General features: G+C 42.6%; 1 long non-coding RNA gene across 1 annotated transcript; it reads right to left on the reverse strand.

The window, feature by feature from the left end:
* Nucleotides 1-2173: 2173 nt before the first annotated feature.
* Nucleotides 2174-18250, reverse strand: LOC107189104. The gene is made up of 3 exons (XR_001516231.1): nucleotides 18212-18250; nucleotides 9710-9833; nucleotides 2174-2402 (listed from the first exon to the last, which is right to left on the reverse strand). It is a non-coding gene; the product is annotated as an uncharacterized LOC107189104 (long non-coding RNA).
* Between the last annotated feature and the right edge of the window lie 24 nt (nucleotides 18251-18274).

Genomic DNA, 18274 nt, shown 5'->3' on the forward strand with positions numbered 1-18274 from the left:
GAACAAACCGAAACCTTTCCCCATCGTCCGTTTCTCGTCGCGGAAAATATCATTTTCGTTTCAATTAAGATGAAAACGGGGCCCCTCGGTCATACCACGTTCATCGGCTCGGGGAATCGACCAAAGATTTGCATTAATTTTTTCAAACGGAAATCGGATGGAGTGGTCGTGTCCGCCAAGGAAGGATCGCGGGGATTTCTCGAGTGACTCTCTCGTTTCGACGTGGAATCCTCGACAAAGGATGAATTATACTCGTACATGTACGAAGAGACTTCGTGGTATGGAAGGGGAAACGGTGGACCGTTCGGAGACCCCCGACTCACTCGAATTATATTAAGACAGATTCCTCTGGTCCACTGGATTCCGTATTATTTTAAGCACCGTTGAAAAGAAGTTATTACCTTCTTCGACGAAGTCGTTGGATTTCGGGTTAAACGGCCGACCTGACCTTTCCATGCAATTTTTTTTTATTCTTCGTCTACAGAATGGGCAATTATATTCTTGAAACGATGCGATCAAAGACAGCGCTAGTTTTGTGGAAATTTTTTTTTTGGAAGGCTCATATTTTGTAATGTGAATTAATTGTTTCGTTTTAGATTCTTTTCGCCTGTTTCGCTCTTACCACCAACACAATTTATCTCGAGCAAAACACACCTCCTAAAACTTACGAACTATCGCTCGAAGTGACTGCTCTCCAAAAGATAATCACTCGCCTTGTGTCGTTGACAAAGCTAATAATCTATATTTCCGTGAAGGGGGGGATCGCCGCGAACGAAGGTAATCCGTCGTATCAAAGGGGGTAGAAGGCTGGAATTTCGTCGTCATTAGGTGCAGAAGCGGATCTCGTTCGACGGTACACGGCAACGAAAAATCGCCTTTGCCGCGGAGACAGACTTTTTTTTCATCCAGGGTGGGGACGTCTTTTACCGGCATTCACCAACGGATAGGGGATGGCGGGGGTGGCTTGTTTTCCCTCCAGGGTACAAAGTCGTTTCGACAAATGGAACGTCCCCGCGATAGAGAAAATTGTACCGGCAATAATAAAGCGATACGACGTACCAAGGGTGGGTGGGTTAGAGGATCGAGGTCGAATTGAACCGTCACAACAGGACCACCCTCTTCTTCTGATAAGTCCAAATATTACGCCCACTTGTTTATCCCGTCGCGGTGCACCGTTTAATCTGATTGTGCTTTTATAGTGGAACGTTGGTTCTGGAGTCCTAGTTGGGGGGGGATTGTTTTCTCTTGACCGGTTACTTCTTGAGTAATAGTTTCCTTTCAACTCTAAGGCGATGTTGTTTCAAGAATATTTCTGAGTCGTGTAACCCAGTTGAAATTCCGAGGAATTGTTGATACCTTTGGAGCATCGTATCGAATCCGGACGAGAATTGTGTAAACACATGAAAGGTATTCGAAATAATTATTGCAGACAATAATGTTGTATTGTTGCATCGCGATATTTCTAAAAAATATTGTGTCGTTGAAAAACAACGTTCTTTTAAGTAGAATTTTCACCCTCTCGCGGAATGTACTCTGCATTATTAGCGGATATACAATTTTACAGAACAATTCAAACTTCGCGCTCTCGAGCGTTGTCGAGTGAAATTTTCGAGTTGAGCGAGGGTGGTTCACGGTTGTTGCATGTTAAATTTTACGGCGGCGGGTGAAGTGCTGCCTTTCCACACGGGGTGAAAGTTCCTTTAACTTTGTTCCGTGCTCAATAATACGCTCAAGCACGACGTCTCTTGCCTACTCGGGATTTTATAACAATATGTCCGTTTAACGATATCCCATTGAAAATTTCTTTATACATCTTTAATATCTCACCTGTGTTTGAAAATAAGAGGAAAATATTATGTGGTTGGAAGAGATAAATACTTTGATAAGCAAACGATTTTTTTCAAAGAAAAAAGTTAAAGAAGAGAAAAGCCACTTACCTCGACTTATAAGAAAGAATTGTCTCAATTTTATATGATTTCTAGTATAATTGTTATTCAGAACCACGGAATTTTTTAACGAAACGGATGTTAACGCAAGAACTTCTACGAGATTTTCTGTAACCGGACTATCGTCTAGAAGAGTACCGATGGGAAGATCACCGGTTGCAGCCGTTCCGCAGCCTTTGACGGAATCAAAATATTTGTATTCATATCGGGTAGTATGCTCGGCGGGTAAGTGGCTTTCTGTGTAGGCGAAAGGGTGGGAGGTTTGAGGAGGAGGGGGCAAAGTACTCACGTTAGCGGTGTCGTCGAGTTTCCGCTTCCACGCATCGCTACGTTCGATTAGGGCGTTCCACTGCTCCGAAAGTTTGTTCACTTCCCGGCGAATGCTGCGCGTCAATTCGCGTGCCTGCTCCTCCGCGCTTCTGTAGCCCCTCGAATCACCGTCCAATTCTCGTCCGGCTGCATACGACCGGTTCAACGTCAATATAACATCCTGTCGTCTTGAAAATTATCCATATGAAACGTATTCGCCAGGAATTTATCGTCCACTGGCCAATTTAATGGTACATAAACTAGGTTAATATATTAATTACTAATCTTTAAGGCTATGTAGTCACTTTGATATTGTTAGTCTCAAGGGTAGAGTGAGTAGATCAAATTTTTTATGATTTGTTCCTTAACAAACGTATCGATTTTGTTGTTGGAAGAACAAGTCGTGTGATTAAGTGAATACCAAGCTGAAGACCTACTATCGAGAGTCAACACTTCTAAATTATACCGTCAAGGGTAGAACTTACGAGTGCATGTAGGCCTGAGTGTAAGAATTCGACACTGTTCCCTAATAGATGTAGGGTTTCTTCATGAGAACAGAACTTGCAGGAATACATTCTCGAGAATATAATCTTGAAGTACCTACTCTGGAATCGATATGAGCCAAGAAACTGATATCAAGGGATAACAATGAATTATATTCTCGAGAATGGGAGCAATATTTTTCTGAAAATTACAGTTGTCAGAAAATTGTACTGAGCGAAATCTTCTCCCGATAGTGGTTCGCATGTGAAAACGCAGCATTAGTTTTCTAACAGTAGAATGATCCTGTACCGTATCAGACGAGACAAAACTCGTTCGTAAAGGATTCTACTTCAAATCTACTGTAATAACCAGCTACTTGTGAGAGTAACTTTAATATAAATACGCAATATTCCTTCAGTGGCAGTAGAATCATTCCATATCACATCAGACAAATAAGAATTCGTCACTATTTAGCTTCGTGTTACACTTAAAGTACCAACTACCATTTTACAAATTCCCCTTAATCTGACTACTTATTTCATATTCAGTTTAGAACATAAAAAAATTTGTTTTCGTGATCGTTTCGACGGATTGTATTGGTTGCAGAGAGTGTAACGAACCATAGAAGTAGTGTCACTGCGCAGAGAGACAGAGGATAAAGCTTCTGGTTCCTGCACTATCACCGGGAATTAATTGTCCTATGAATCACGCATCATACCACGCGAGACAGTTTTTATACGCATGTTTAGCATTGATAACGCCCACTATCCCCACCTGCTCGTTGCCCGGCCTATCTGCCCGCGTGTTATGATGATTTATGTTTATGGTGCCACCTGCTCTTTATCCCGTGACTCGTCGCCGGGCCCCGTGGTTAATCTCTCGATCCCGGATTCGTTGATCGATACGTCACACGAAAAACGGGTTGACGGTCTAGATTTGTACACCGTACTGCGGGGAAAAAGGTGGGTGGGCAAATTCAGCGCCGCTAAAATACGACCTCGCCGATGAATTGCTAAGTTCGGTCTAAAATCACACGGTCACTCGATTCTATTTCAACTACAATGTAGAACTGCTTATTAATAAATATCTATGATATCACTTTTAACGTTCGAAATACTCGTGCACGATGAAGATTCGTTCCACTTTCCATGTTTCACCCTTTACATACTTGTTTCATCCAGGGTATCTCAGGTCGGGTAGTACAGGAAGTGATTCTATAAGAAAAAATATGTCCAAAAAAAGAATAACTGTTTTCATTTAAGGTTCCGTTTTCGCGAAAATTTGGTTTCAACATTAAACGTGCGTAGTCGCGCTGGCAATAAGTAGAAACAGTCTGCAATGAACAGACGCGTTAGCCAAGTTCTATTCTACTGCCCGCGTATCCAATAAATTTTCAAGTTCCATTATCTCGAGAACGAAGCATCACCCGAAATTACTTTATTCTTTTTTTCGGCTTATTTTGGGCGATACTTATTGCCAGCGCAACTACACGTATTTTAGAGGAATCTGCAAACACAATTTTCTCGAAAACGAAGCATTATTCCAAATAATTTTATTCCTGTTTTTCCACTTATTTTTCCTTATATGTAGAATCATCTCCTGCCCGGTTGTACTACCCCATCTCATATATTGCTTTCAATATATACCAGGTATTTAAAAAAAAAATGTCTGAAAATTTGAAAGGTCCTTTCCGTTTAAAAAAATTTGATCCGAATTCTGATGAACTTCCAAGTTTCGTCGCTTCTGCAAACGGTACACGACTTGTTATTCCACGCCAAAATGCTTCCGGTGCTTCGAGCATCGACAGGTGGCCAGAGAATCGTTTACCGAGTAACCACTTCGAGAAATCGAGCGAGTTAGTCTCCATTAGGACGCACGTGGCCGGTTAAATAGACGTCACGATCGCACGACGAAAACAGCTAAAAACTATTTCCGCCGAATCGAATTAGGGGCCCGGTGTTCTTCATCGGCAAGCCATCCATTCAACAGTTGCCGTGTTCGATTTCCAGTCACGTACACCCACGCTCCACGTTCTTCTTTCAACCGTCCCCCAGTCCCGTTTCCCACCACCTCCTCTGGCTTTCAGCCCCACGGCTCTCTCTTTTTACAATTTCTCATCCACGCGGCTTCCGTTTCAGAAACTTCTGGCGGAATTTATACAATTTCAATTTCGCATTATAATTCTTTATACCCTCGAGTGACTCCGCCCACTTTTTTCGCAAAAAGCCACCGGCACGGCTCTATAACGATGCGAGATTAATAGCACGGATAGACGTAAAAGAACTCGAAGCTTCCGTCGTTTGACAGAAGTCTCATCTCTCGTACTGAGACTTTTACTGTTGCGATTGATTCTTCGTCGTGGATAGATAACGTGTAATTTATTTCATTCGCAGGTGGAAGATGCAATCTTTTTCCAGCGTGTTAAGGTTTTTTTTATTATTTAGTAAACATTTAGTACTTATCTGTCTGCAAACAGCAAAAAAGATCCGACCCCACCTTGCCAAGTCCGACCTTAAAATCCACCTTACTATTCGAGAGTTAAATGACAATTGGCCCCAAACTTTCGAACGATATCTCTATCACCTATATTTCATAAAATTCCATATTTACATACACGATTTATCCATATATTTGACGAATACTATCCTACACAACCATCAAAAACGTCAAGAATCAAACGGCAGTCAAAAGTCATCGTCAGGTCCTAATATTATCTCTCCGCGAGTCTATCGCAGGGCCGCCGATTTCCCTCGATCTGTCTGGTGTTCAATTGAACGACGATGCAACTGTCCGCTATTTTCCCAGCTTTCAGAACGAGTCGGGACCATCGAGTAACGATTTCGATTGGAGGGAACGCCGGATTCGATTCGATTTCACGGGCGAAATCCGGCCGGTCAGAGAACTCGATACAGTTTCAGGGGTGCACAGTTGTGTGTGCACGGGGTATCTAGCCCCCCTTTCCCCCCTTCCGCGACAAGGGGCGTTATATCGGTTGAAATTTATTGACGTTACGACAACGCCCGTCGACTGCACCGATGCCGTGCACGTTTCATCGAACGTGACTCTCTCCCCGCGGAGAGTGACTGAAATCGTGCACGACCGCGAAGCGGGTTGTCCTCGCGCAGGGGACGACAGGACGGTGCCGATCGGACTCTGGTCCCGGGCGTTTCATGATGTTCTCTGCATTCCCTTCTTGCTGATTATCTTACATTGAGCGAAACCAGACGTGTTCCTGGCGAGGCGTCGACCGTGCGCCAAATAACGATTCCGTTCACCTGGTGAATTTACGACGGGTACCCACTGCGTGTTATTGATCTTTTATGGACCATTTTTTATAATACACACTCGTTCGTATGTATTGGAAGATATTTATCGATGAGGTCGTGTGGATAGTTAGCGCGTAGGTTATTTGATAAGTGTTATTCAATATATATATATATATAAACTGTGTGGTGTGGATACTTATTGAATAGGTGGTATGAACAGCTATCGAATAGGTGGTATGGATAGCTATCGAATAAGTAGTATGGACACTTATCGAATATGTAGATGTTAGAAGGCATTGCGGAAATTGCTAAAAGTCTGAAGCAATATTCAGGGGATATTAAAACCCGATGGACATCGTATAGGCTACTAGAAACTAATAAGTGTTTTTTTTATATAAGACATATTTTCTTCGTACAAACTAGGTATCCTAATACTTATGAGCGGTAGTGTATTTCTTGTGTCTGTGTTTACTAGGGATGGAAGAGTTTCCGTATCCATTATTTATGCTGTGCTTCCGAAGGTACTGTGTTGATATGAGCCCTTGAAAGCATTAATGGTATAAGGCGGTAAATGTGTTGTTAAGATATTTAGAGGTTTAGAGAACATCCTGTAATGAAAATTTCTGAGATCCAGATACAGTGGTTATACTGATGGTGCCCAGATATTGATATAGAACAATATCACCTGATATTGAAATGATACACGCAATACCCCTTGATAAATTATTAGGAAAGTTAGGCCTAAATGATTTATACGTAAGATTGAATGAAGCTATCTTCTAGATTTATTAAAAATAGAATAATACCATTAATGCTTTCAACGGTTCATATAATAATATTGAATTACTTCACTTATTGCCTTCTAGCATTCATCTATGAATTTCATTAATGATTCACAAGATGTGTACTTTATCCCCCGACTTAATAGATCTTCCATTACCGATTTCAGTGAAATGGCCCGTGAATATTACCAGTTTAGCCGTTTCCTGGGCCGTTCTCAAAGAACAGAAGTCAACGGACCATTAAAATGTAATTGTTTCAACAGCCTCTTGCACGAACTATGCGGCAAACAGACACAGAGAGAAAGGGACGGAATTGCATTGATATTAGGAGGGAAACAGCAGTTCCCTGTGAAACTTCGACGGGAGTACTCACTTGAGTTTTCGGTGTCCTTTGGGACTCCTCTTTTAACCCTCGCATGTCTCCCACCAGTTTCGGCGGTACTTCGATACTTGTAACTCGATTGATACCGCCTGCTAGTTCCCCGAGGAGGGTTTCGTTAACCGCGAAACTTTTCGTTTCGCCATCGGAGAACTCGGAATTGCGTTATTTTTCGTTCCGCGAGCCGTTTCGAGGGCGTCGAGAACGTGATTGCGTGTTTCTTTCTACAGAATCCATTACGGCGGTGTTACTGTCTTAATGATAATTAAAAAGTACTCCGTACTGATTTCAAATTTGAGACCTACGTACCATTTGTGGAACAGGAAGTCATTTTATATATCTTAATGGTGAAACGATGGAATACAATATTGTAATTAATATTTGAAACTGGAGAAAACTGGCACAATCGTTTTTCTTCGTAAGATTGCCCTTTTATAAACGGTAATTATTGTGAACAATTACTAGATTCATAAGATCTAAATTACATATTTTATTTCGAATTTTGTTAATATTTCACAGTTAAGAGTTACCTGTACAGCAAATTTTCCAAGACACTATTTTAATAGACGATCCCAATTACCCAGCAGATCTATCAATAAAGTTGCAATTATATTCTCTGCAATCTCTTAAATCGTCCCAGTCGTATCTCGGGGCTAATAACCATTATCAAACCGTCTCTTGGTATTCCCTGCCAGCCACAATTAGACCGTAAAACGTATTGTCCTTTGTTCCGCGAGGATGTACAGAACAGAGTTTGTTTTCCCGTTTAATGGACGAGCCCATTTTCTGGCAAGAGCTCCTCCTCCTCCTCCTCCATCCGCCTGAACGTCTACCCCCCTCCCCCGTCGGTCAAATAACCATAAATTCCGTGTTTCACTTTTCTTAATAATCCCGCCGCTTTTCGAGAGGGTGGAATTATCTAAATGAAATATTCAAGAGGGGCCCACGGTTACAGGCTCGCGACGGTTATTGTACGTGAAAAGCGGTGACAAGAACGAATGAAGCTCGTTTCCAAGGGCCGCCTCTTGTTCCGTGGTTTTAAGTAAACGGAGGAGAAAGAGAAAGGAAAAAAAAGAAATGCGACGAAAAACGGGTTAAAGGAGTAGGGGGTGAATGAAAGAGAGAGGGAACGAGGAGAAAACTTCTCGTATTTTATCAGTCCACTTAACAATCCTCTTCTCATTCTTCCGCGACAAACTCTCTCGTGTGGGGCCGCCCTTTCAAACTACAACTTTAATCAATCTTACCCCTTTTCAATCCTGGACACAGACCCCCAGACCGAAAAGAAACGAGGAACTAGACAATATAATTCGTGGTGGTGTACAGTCGGTACTTTAAATCCAAATATTCTTTTTTCTAATGCTTCTATCTTGTACAAACCTTTCGGTTCAACGAGAAGACTTAATCAATCCTACCTTCTTTCAATCTTGGACACTGACCCACAAACCAAAAATAAAAGAGGGACTAGACGCTACAATTCGTACAGTTGGTACTTTAAATCCCAATATTCTCTTTTTCTAACGCTTCTATTTTTTATAAATCTTCTGTTTTAACGGGAATACTTAATCAATCTTACCCATTTTCAATCTTGCACACTGACTCATAGATAAAAAAAAGAGGGACTAGGCGCTACAATTCCTACAATTGGTATTTTACATCCTAATATTCCTTTTTTTTTAACGTGTGTATCTTCTATAAACCCTTTGGTTTAACGTAAAGATTAAACTACATTACGACTTCCTTATAAGTTGAGCGCGGAATTAAATAAAAAGCAGAATTCTTCGAACCCATCGGGTCCGTTCACCTCTCACTCTTTCTCTTTCGTCAGTCACCACCTCTCGCCTCTAATTGGTATGAAAAATCGCGGCGAAGAAGAATGGCACGAATTACCGGAATTGAAAGCTTTCCCCCACCCCCACAGAGAGCTCTTAATTACTAGGCCTTCGCGTCTATTGGCGAATTCAATCGCGCGCGCGTTGCGAACCCGGCTTCCCAGAAAACTAACGACTGTACTTGGCCGACTTTCTTTACTCTTTCGCGGAAACTTTCGTCGTACTGCCACCATTCTGGCCACGGTTTTTCGGGTTCAACGACGGCTGTTTTCACCAGGCGAACGTTGAACTCGGTTTTGTTTCGCTTTCGTCCGCGTCAACGGAGTATGTGCATTGATCATTCAATTACGTATATTCCACCCCACCACGCTCTGAACATCGCACGATCCAACAGTAAAAAGATTCAACCCTCCGTTTATCATAAACACTCCACCCAAAATTGAATATTCTAATTTGCTTCTGGATAACTTCCCCTCACCCTCGCCAGAAGAGCACTGAACAGTCGTTAAACTCCCCACTGACTCTTACGGATCACCCAGTACCGCTTCATCAGGGAAGCAAATCACCATGCCTATCACGTTCATCTTTTCTCCAAGTTCCTCGCCGACAGGAATCCCAACCAGCTCGTTCTCATAACGAAACCAGTCCACGAGACGAATAAACAGAGCAAAAACAAGAAGAAAAATTAAAAATACGAAAGGTAGAAGCTCACCTTCAGAATCGGAGGTGTCGGAGAGCGGAGGCTCGTTCGCGATGTACTGTCTGCCGCTCAGCAGGTTGTTCTCGACGATCGGTCGTTTGTCCTCGAGCTGCCGCCTGAAGCCACGATGATCGTCCTGCAACAGAAAAAGCAAACACCTGTCAGAAAAACAAAATCCTTGTGTTAAAGTAAACGTGTTTTAAGCGGAGTCGAAAGCGGATGATGTCCTGTCGTTCGTTGATTCTTGTAGGATTTATTAGAGGGTTTTCGAATGCGTGTTATCTCGAAAGAGGATGCACGAGACTAAGGCCTATTGCGCACTGTTAACTAAAGTTGCCTAGCAACTTTAAAATTAGACCAGGTGAGGCGACTCAGTGTGTAAGCAAAAAATAAAGAAAATAAAATAACTAAAATGACCTTCAGATCTCCTCAACACCCATTTTGGGAAGTTCTGCCCCAAAGGAAACCTAAAATACAAAGGCACAGGGCGAGGGGAGGGGGGAGAAGGCTCTGTGATGCGTTCAGAAAAGTTCTTGGAGCAAATCTCTAATGCGCTAGAGACAGACGACCATAGATATTATAGGGGATAGGAACTTCATACTAACCAGGCCCTTTACCCAGGGTCCACGAATGTCGTTTTATTTTTAGAAGATTTCCTCCACGTAAAAAGGCTTGTTTATGCAAGACCAGATAGAAATGTTGAAATAACAAGTAGCCTGACGTTACGTTCCCTTAGAAATAAGGACATTGTTCTTAGATGATCCTTCTGGTAAGAGGATTGTGACGGACCACGCGGGACACATCCAAGAATCTAAAAGAAGCCGTAGTTCTCAGCTAAAATGAACGCATCCAGCTAATATATTTCTGACACGTGGAGATTCAGCTTTCGGAACCGCGCAACGGAGCCAACTCGAGTGCTTTTTTCTTCACTCATGGGCTGGTTCGTCCACACGCCCAACAGGCTAAGTAGGCTAATTTGTTGGGCTTTAAACGACGCCGAGGGGAGGACGTATGCGCCCGGGTGTGCCATCGATGTCGTCTTCGTCTCTCGACTCCGGTGCGCATTCCGTAATTTCGTTTGACAAGGCATCCCCGACGCGCTGCCTGAAGCTGGCCGACTGGCGACGTCCGCTAAACGTACCGAGGACATCGAGCGGCTGAAAAGCAGCTCTCGTGATATCGCGCGACTTCTCGTTAACGAGATTATTACCGCCTATCTCTCTCTCTCTCTCTCTCTCTCTTCTCTTAATTCTCGCCAGCCTGAAGAATTTAGACACACAGTGGGGGCCGGGGAACGCTTTTTACTGGCCCCTTTTTCCTCGTTCGCCATCGTGTACCACGTGATGTTTTCCTCAGCGCGCTCGTTCCCTTCACGGATCTTCTTTTTTTTCCCCTCCTCCTCTTGCCCCCTCCCTCCAGCAAGCTCCTTGTTCTTTTTCTTTCGTTCGTTTTTCACGCTTCTTCCGGGGCGAGACCGGGGAACGCGAGATATTTTTCGACTCGCGCGAAATCCTTTTCAAACAGCCCGGAATAATTCACCTAGTTTCGTTGTTGCGACGACCGGAAACTCTTCAAGCTACAGCCGGGGTTCGCGACGAAACGCCGCGCCGGTTATTAGGGGTAGTATCGCGGCCGCTTCCGCTTCGCGGCGAAATTATTTTAGCGGTGCGACGTTGCGGGTTTTTTTCCGTGCTCTTTTTTTCGCTCTTTTATGTACGGTGTGTCGAGGAGATTTAATGTGTTGCTAATTTAAAACTGTGGATGAAGAGGGTGCTGAAGAGTGGGAATTAATGTTCAGGTCTCTGAATTCTTTTTAGCTTTGTTTTCGATTGGAGGAAATTTATGTTCTGGCAGATATGGTTTATGCGGTTTAATGATACTGTTGCCAGAAAGTGGATGGAATTAACTGGGACGAGGATTTCTATGCTGTCGTAAATAAGGTCGATTTATTAGCAAAGAAATTAGAAGCAATCGAGGCGTCCGTCATCCAATTGAAGTTCCAGACGTTTTCTAATTGTTCCGGGGTAATCGTCTTATCGACGCGGTTATCGGAATGACGGGTTAATGACGGGTTAATGACGGGTTAATCACGGGCTGCAGTCTGTACTAATGTGTTAATGTTATTCTTCATCTTGGTGTCTGTTATGGTTAGGGAATGTCTCCATTTTGTTTCGTTCTATGATCTGCTAGTATGTACAGATACGGGAAGAAATAGGCTAACTACGCAGACGCCTGTCTTAATTACGGTCAATCTTGACCAATTCGAATGATACTTTCAGTTTTCTTTGAAATGAACACGATTTATCGATGTTTAAATCTGACTCACAAAGGGATGATACAAATAAATAAAGGGAAGCAGATATAACTTCGATTGAATTACAAATCGTAAAATAATCCTCACAGAGAAACTTAAACAGAATGCTAGGAAATTTAATTTTGCATTTAATTTAAGTGATCAATTAGCAATTTAGAGTTCAAATTCTTGGTCTATCTTAAATTTATCTTAATTAATCCCTTAAGTGGAGACGACGTCAATTTGACGTCACAAAAATGGCCATTATGTCTGTTTATTTCAACAATATTATACGAAAAAAAAAACATTCTTTTCGTTTTCAATTAAGTTTAAAAATTGCAATTTTGGCTACATTTTTTAGTCAAATACTCGTGGGGCGTGCGAAAATTCTTTTCCAGCTTAAGAGACTACTATTCAAATAACTTTACTGTCAGTTGAAATACAACACCGTATAAAACAGAGGGTCCATTACAATTTAACATACCATACATAAGCTGTCATTCATAAAATTACAAGTAACCGTAACAATCACACTCACTCACCATTTCTCGGCAAATAAAGTAATCAATTACCTCTAAGATAGTAAATTTTCGTACGAAAGAAATTTCTCTGCGAACGAATCCTCCGCCACGATTCACGTACGCGTAATATCCAATAATTCGCGAAGCATCGACGATTAAAGGAATTCCAATTTTCAGAAATGGCCACGGTCGTACCGAGGGAGAATCGTTGTTCCGCGCGATCGAAAATCCTCGTCGAAATCAATTTCGTCCACGGTGGGTAATAATCGTCGTTTCCCGCGGCTAATTTCTCGTCTCGTTCGAGGCGAGATACCTACACCTTTTTGTTCGACGCGTCGCGTGCTCGATCGATTTCGCGTTAGAGCCGTATTCGAAGTGCAACGCGCCGGGGATAGTTGCGTCCCCGTTGCTGCTGCTGCAACGACCCGTTTACGACGAACGCGCGCGTTTTACGTATGCAACAATCGCGCGAGTCGTTTCGATTTCACGCACGAATATGGCGGATAAAGGGAACCCCCGCGTTTTCGTGCGTGCCGCGGCAGCCAGAGTATCGATTTATCGTCGCAGCGCAATCCCTGTAACCGGGACGGTCCGCGACGAAATCCGGCGCGTGACAACTCTTTCGAGCTTTAACGTTCCATTCGTAGATCTAGGATTTTTATCTACGCCTCACGGTGCATTTTAAATGTTGAATAATTTTGTAAATGTATAGACCTTCAACTACGCGTTGAGTGGAGATCATTGAGTGCAGTGCATCGAATTGAGTGTATTTAGTGGAATCCATTGAATTCAATGTATTGAGTTGAGTGCATCAAATTCAATGTATTAAGTGGAGTGCATGGAATTGAGTGTGCTGAGTAGAATGCACCGAATTGAGTGCGATGAGTCGAGTGAATCGAATTGAGTACATTGAGTGGAGTACAATGAGTCGAGTGCATTGAATTGAGTGCATCGATTTGAGTGCATCGAATTGAGTATATTGAGTAGAGTGCAATGAGTACCGAGTAGAGTGGTTACATACTACATAATAAATAATACAGAGTGCGTAGTTGATATTCTACAGAACGTAATGCAAAGTGTATGGTTCACAATACATCGTGTAATAACAGAAGGTTCAAAGTGCATATTACATAACGTACTACATAATAAATAATACAGAGTGCGTAGTTGATATTCTACAGAACGTAATATAAAGTGTATGGTTCACAATACATCGTGTAATAACAGAAGGTTCAAAGTGCATATTACATAACGTACAGTGTATAGGGCATGACATCGAATTTATAATGCAGAATTCAGTGTACACAGTTTGTACAGTATTAAACACAGTACATAATATACGGTGCATATTGCATACAGAGTGAATATTCATGATGTACGAAGTGCAACGTAGAATTTATGCCCTATCTTCTCTCACAGTACACAGTGTATGGTACAAAATCCATATTCCACAATGTGTAATGTGCGTTTCGTAACGTACGGTGCATAAACGATAAGTGCATTGGATATGATGCGCAGTGCACGGTACATATTGAAGAATTCAAGGTGCTAAATGCACGGTATGCAAGATGTTAATAAAAATATGGAACACTTTCGGGGGGTGGATTCTACATGCGAAACTAAGACGAAAATTAAGAATGACGAACTTGCGTCTGAGGCTTCGTTCCGGAGTTATTAATTGTTGAAGATACGGATGAAATTCGTGTGAAATTTTTCTGACACGTTGCATTATATTACTTGGGCAGCCGATTCCCATCTGATAGGTGATCTAATTAAATTTAATGAATCAAATAGAATGAAATGAATGATGTCTGGATGGCGATTTTAGGTATTCCTGCTTTCCCCTATTTACAGAACGTCCCACGTAAAATCGGCTCGTCTCATACGATTAATTTTCATGTTTTGAGGAAAATCAGCTTGAATCTGATCTCACATGCAAAAAAATGCACAGGGGCACCAAGAGAATTATAAATAAAGAAAATTAAGTTCTGAAAGATTGTCATTAAAGTGATAGACGTCTACTGTAGTGGACAAATGCAGCAGTAAGCGGATTATTCGAATAAAATTCTACCTTAACTCTGGCTGCAGTCTACGGGCCAGTTTGTAAATAATATTCCCGACTTCGGTATATAATCTTAACCCAGCACCCGCGCCAAGTCGCGTTCCATAATTCGTATAAGTTATTACGCCGTGTCGACCGTATATACAACTATTCGCGCGGCCGTATTAGAACGCCGTTCGCGGCACCATTCCCGAGAATTCCGGCATTACGCGGGGACCGTTATATTGTTCAACTGGCGGTATCCCTGTCTACGGCGGAGAGTTCTGTTGGATTAACTCCTGGCGCGGTCATTAGTCGCGGGGGGTCGCATTTGCGCCCCTCTTGGGTTTTCTCGCGGTGGCGACGGCGTTAGTTCGTGACTTGAAATTATGCGTCACCGGCCGTGAAATATTTTACAGATTACAAAACTCATCAATTCTCGGTTATCTGACGGTTCGCAATTTTTCACCGTGCCCTATCCCCTCCTGCCACACCCCCTCGACCGCCTCACGGTTTAGCGCGACAACGCGTCAAACCTGCTTACGTTGGCCTATCCGTGGGTACCACCAACGGACGACAAAAGTTTCTTAATGCGTGCACCAGTTTTATTTATCTTTCCCATTATTCCCATATCGACGCTAGGTATGGAGCTCTTTTCTGCTATTTTCAGGATGCCAAAAAAGGTATGATTTTGACCTTGGATTTTTGTTTATTTATATAATTAGAAATAATAACTGAGTTGTATAACATACAATAATATAAGTATTAAAGATTACTGAATAATGAAAAATATTTTCAAAAAAGAGAGAACTATAACTTGTATAAACGATATTTCCGACGATTTTAGATTTAAAAAACGAAATAAAGTATGTCTGGCTAGGTACGGCCTTTTTCACTGTGCCAGTCAATGTGTTAAATGGAATTGAAACTGAACTTCCAATCGTTCTTGCTAGACGAGCTGGTACACAATTACATATCTAGAAGCAGCAGAACGAGATTACTCCCTTCTTCCCTGTGTTGTAACGCCGCCACTTGAATACCGTTTCTCGTTCGAGAGCGATCGTGTACTGAGGATACCGTGCACGTGTTGCAGTTCCATGTTGTGTCACGTCGCGAACGACGACGACGACGACCAAAAGCAAAACCGTTTGGAGAGGCAGGCGGGCGGCGAGGAGCAAAAGAACCGGGCGAGGCCACTGTCGAGGGCTTTAAAGAACGATATTTGAATTTCATGCATCGCAGATGGGACATTGGCACATCACGTAAACCCCCGAAACTCGCTTATTGTTCCGAAACACCTGTACGCGACGACCTTTTTGCCCGCGTACTATTTGTTGTCCCCGTGTACATCCCGCCGAACTAACTGCTATCGCGCAGAATACATTACGTTTTATCGTCAACATCGTCCAGATAAAAATTGAATCGCTCCCGCTTCCCAGGACGATTTGTGACCACTTTTGGCCAGTGTACGCGCGATAAAAAGTAACGAATATTCATGAAATATTAACTACACCATGATAAACAAATATTATATAGTTGGTTATTTAAAATACACCCATTGTATTAGAGCGTGTAGAGTATGTGAAAATACATGCAAAGGATAAGTTTGTTTGTATTTTGATTAACTATGGTCAGTAAAGATTTATGCGAAAATGTTGTTGAGACTTCAGTTTTTAAAACGAAATATTCTGCTTGCGAAAGAAAATCAGTGCTTCACGATAGTTCCGAAATTTGACAAAGTTTCGGATTCGAGTTTCGAGAATTGGAAAATTAGGTTCCAACCCATATCTAATTTATGATTAATCTTAACAATACCCCCACTGAATCGCCAAGAAGGTAATCTCCAAGTGAACACCGGAATCCAGTCAAGCTCCTCTTATATGTAAAAACGTAGAAAAATCGAAAACAATTTGATGCCCAATTGCTTAAAAAATCATTCGTTTCTAAGATAATAAATGACTATGAATACAGAAAATAATCAGTTCATTCTACATTGATAATAAATGACCGAGAAATTGTATAGTAACATGCACACGGTTGACTTATCAGTGGAACGTCATATCGACGCGATATGACTGCCAAATGGAGGCCATATTGGAAGTTCACCGACACGCTTCCGACAGAACGAGGCCAGATTAACAAACAACCCCTACATATTTGTAATCCGCATTAAAAATTCCAGTAATACGCGTCCAGTTCTAATCGAAATATCTCTTTATTTCATACAAAATAACCACTGATTCCCGTAGACATTGGGTCCAAGCGATCAACACGTTCGGCATTTCCGGGCGATCCACCTCCGCGACACAAAAACGCACTATTCCATCCAGTACGAAATAACCCGTCGATCGATCATCCCACTTACCCCGAAATTCGAGACTCACACCCCGAATACTTACAAATCCATCCCCGAAACGACCCATATCCAGGACTTACGTCCCCTCCCCCTGTCGGGTAATTAGCAGTCCCCGGTTCGCGGAGGATCGATACCGTTCGAGTTTATTTATTCGCCCTCGTAATCAGCTGACCCGGTTAAACGGTTGCCGGACAGCAGCCAATCGAAAACACGGTTAACTTCTCCTAAAAGCCACCTCCCCCCTTGGAAACTCTTATCCCCGATTAGGGTGGGTCCCTGTCGTCGAGCGGCTCGTGAAGATAAGTGGACGGGGGGCGGCCAGGTGTCGTCTGTCGATGACATATCCCGTGATCGGGATCGCGTTACATGCACCTTATCATCCCAGTACACTCGCCGAGGTTGGGGGCGCGTAGGCGCGCGAGTGCTGTAGCTCGTAACATGCACGTTCTAATCTGGATTAGTCCGAACTAGTCCGTCTTTGTGCGTGGAAACTGGGCCGACGAGGGGGAAGGTGGAGGGGAGGCTCCACCCCTCGTCGCTGACGACGTGTGGCCCACTATATATCCATGCACAAATGCACACACACACACGCGTGCACCCCTAATTGCGTCATTTTCGTGTAATCCAGTCCATTGCAGTAGGTTACAGGGAACGCTTCAAGGTACACGAGGCTATTTGCCGGAGACAAGATTGCGTGGGGCATCGTGCGACTCCAACACAATGTTGGTCATCGATATTATAATGTTTCTTATGGATTTTTTGATGGTAACGGTAATGAACTGGTAGTGCAATGCGAGGAATTTGTAAGCTTAGGATAATATATTATGTGGGACACTCGATGAGGATAGGGCACTGGTGATAAGTGGTCGTAAATGAAGGAACAAAATAGAAGGTGTCACGTTAATGAAATTTGATGCATTTGTTGTGGATTTTGTAGTGGGCGTGTAGTACTTTGGAACACCAGTTTTTATGATCTATTAAAGTTTGTAGGATATACAGGATGTCTCAGAATAGTTGTAAGCCTTGAAAGGGGTTACACTTATTTTGGGACACCCTGTATTATTAGTATCTATTGGAGATGTGTCGAGGATGGGGACTGATTGTCCATCGACGTTTAACTCATTCTGTTCTGAATTAGGTTTCTGTATATCTGTTTGATGTTAACGTTTTGACAGTCGAGGCTGGAGAAATCATTTAGGGGATGAAAAGATTCAACAGAAAGATTGTTAAACTTTTAGAACGTGGATGTGTCAAAATTCGGAATAGATTCGTAGAATTGAAGGAGGTAGTTGTAGAAACTCACCTGTTGTTTTTGCAAGGCGGCCACGTCACCGCAGACAGGTCCCAGACCGGTGAGTTCGGTGTC

Source organism: Dufourea novaeangliae, unplaced genomic scaffold (genome assembly GCF_001272555.1).
Source record: "Dufourea novaeangliae isolate 0120121106 unplaced genomic scaffold, ASM127255v1 scaffold125, whole genome shotgun sequence".
NCBI classification, from domain to species: Eukaryota; Metazoa; Arthropoda; class Insecta; order Hymenoptera; family Halictidae; genus Dufourea; species Dufourea novaeangliae.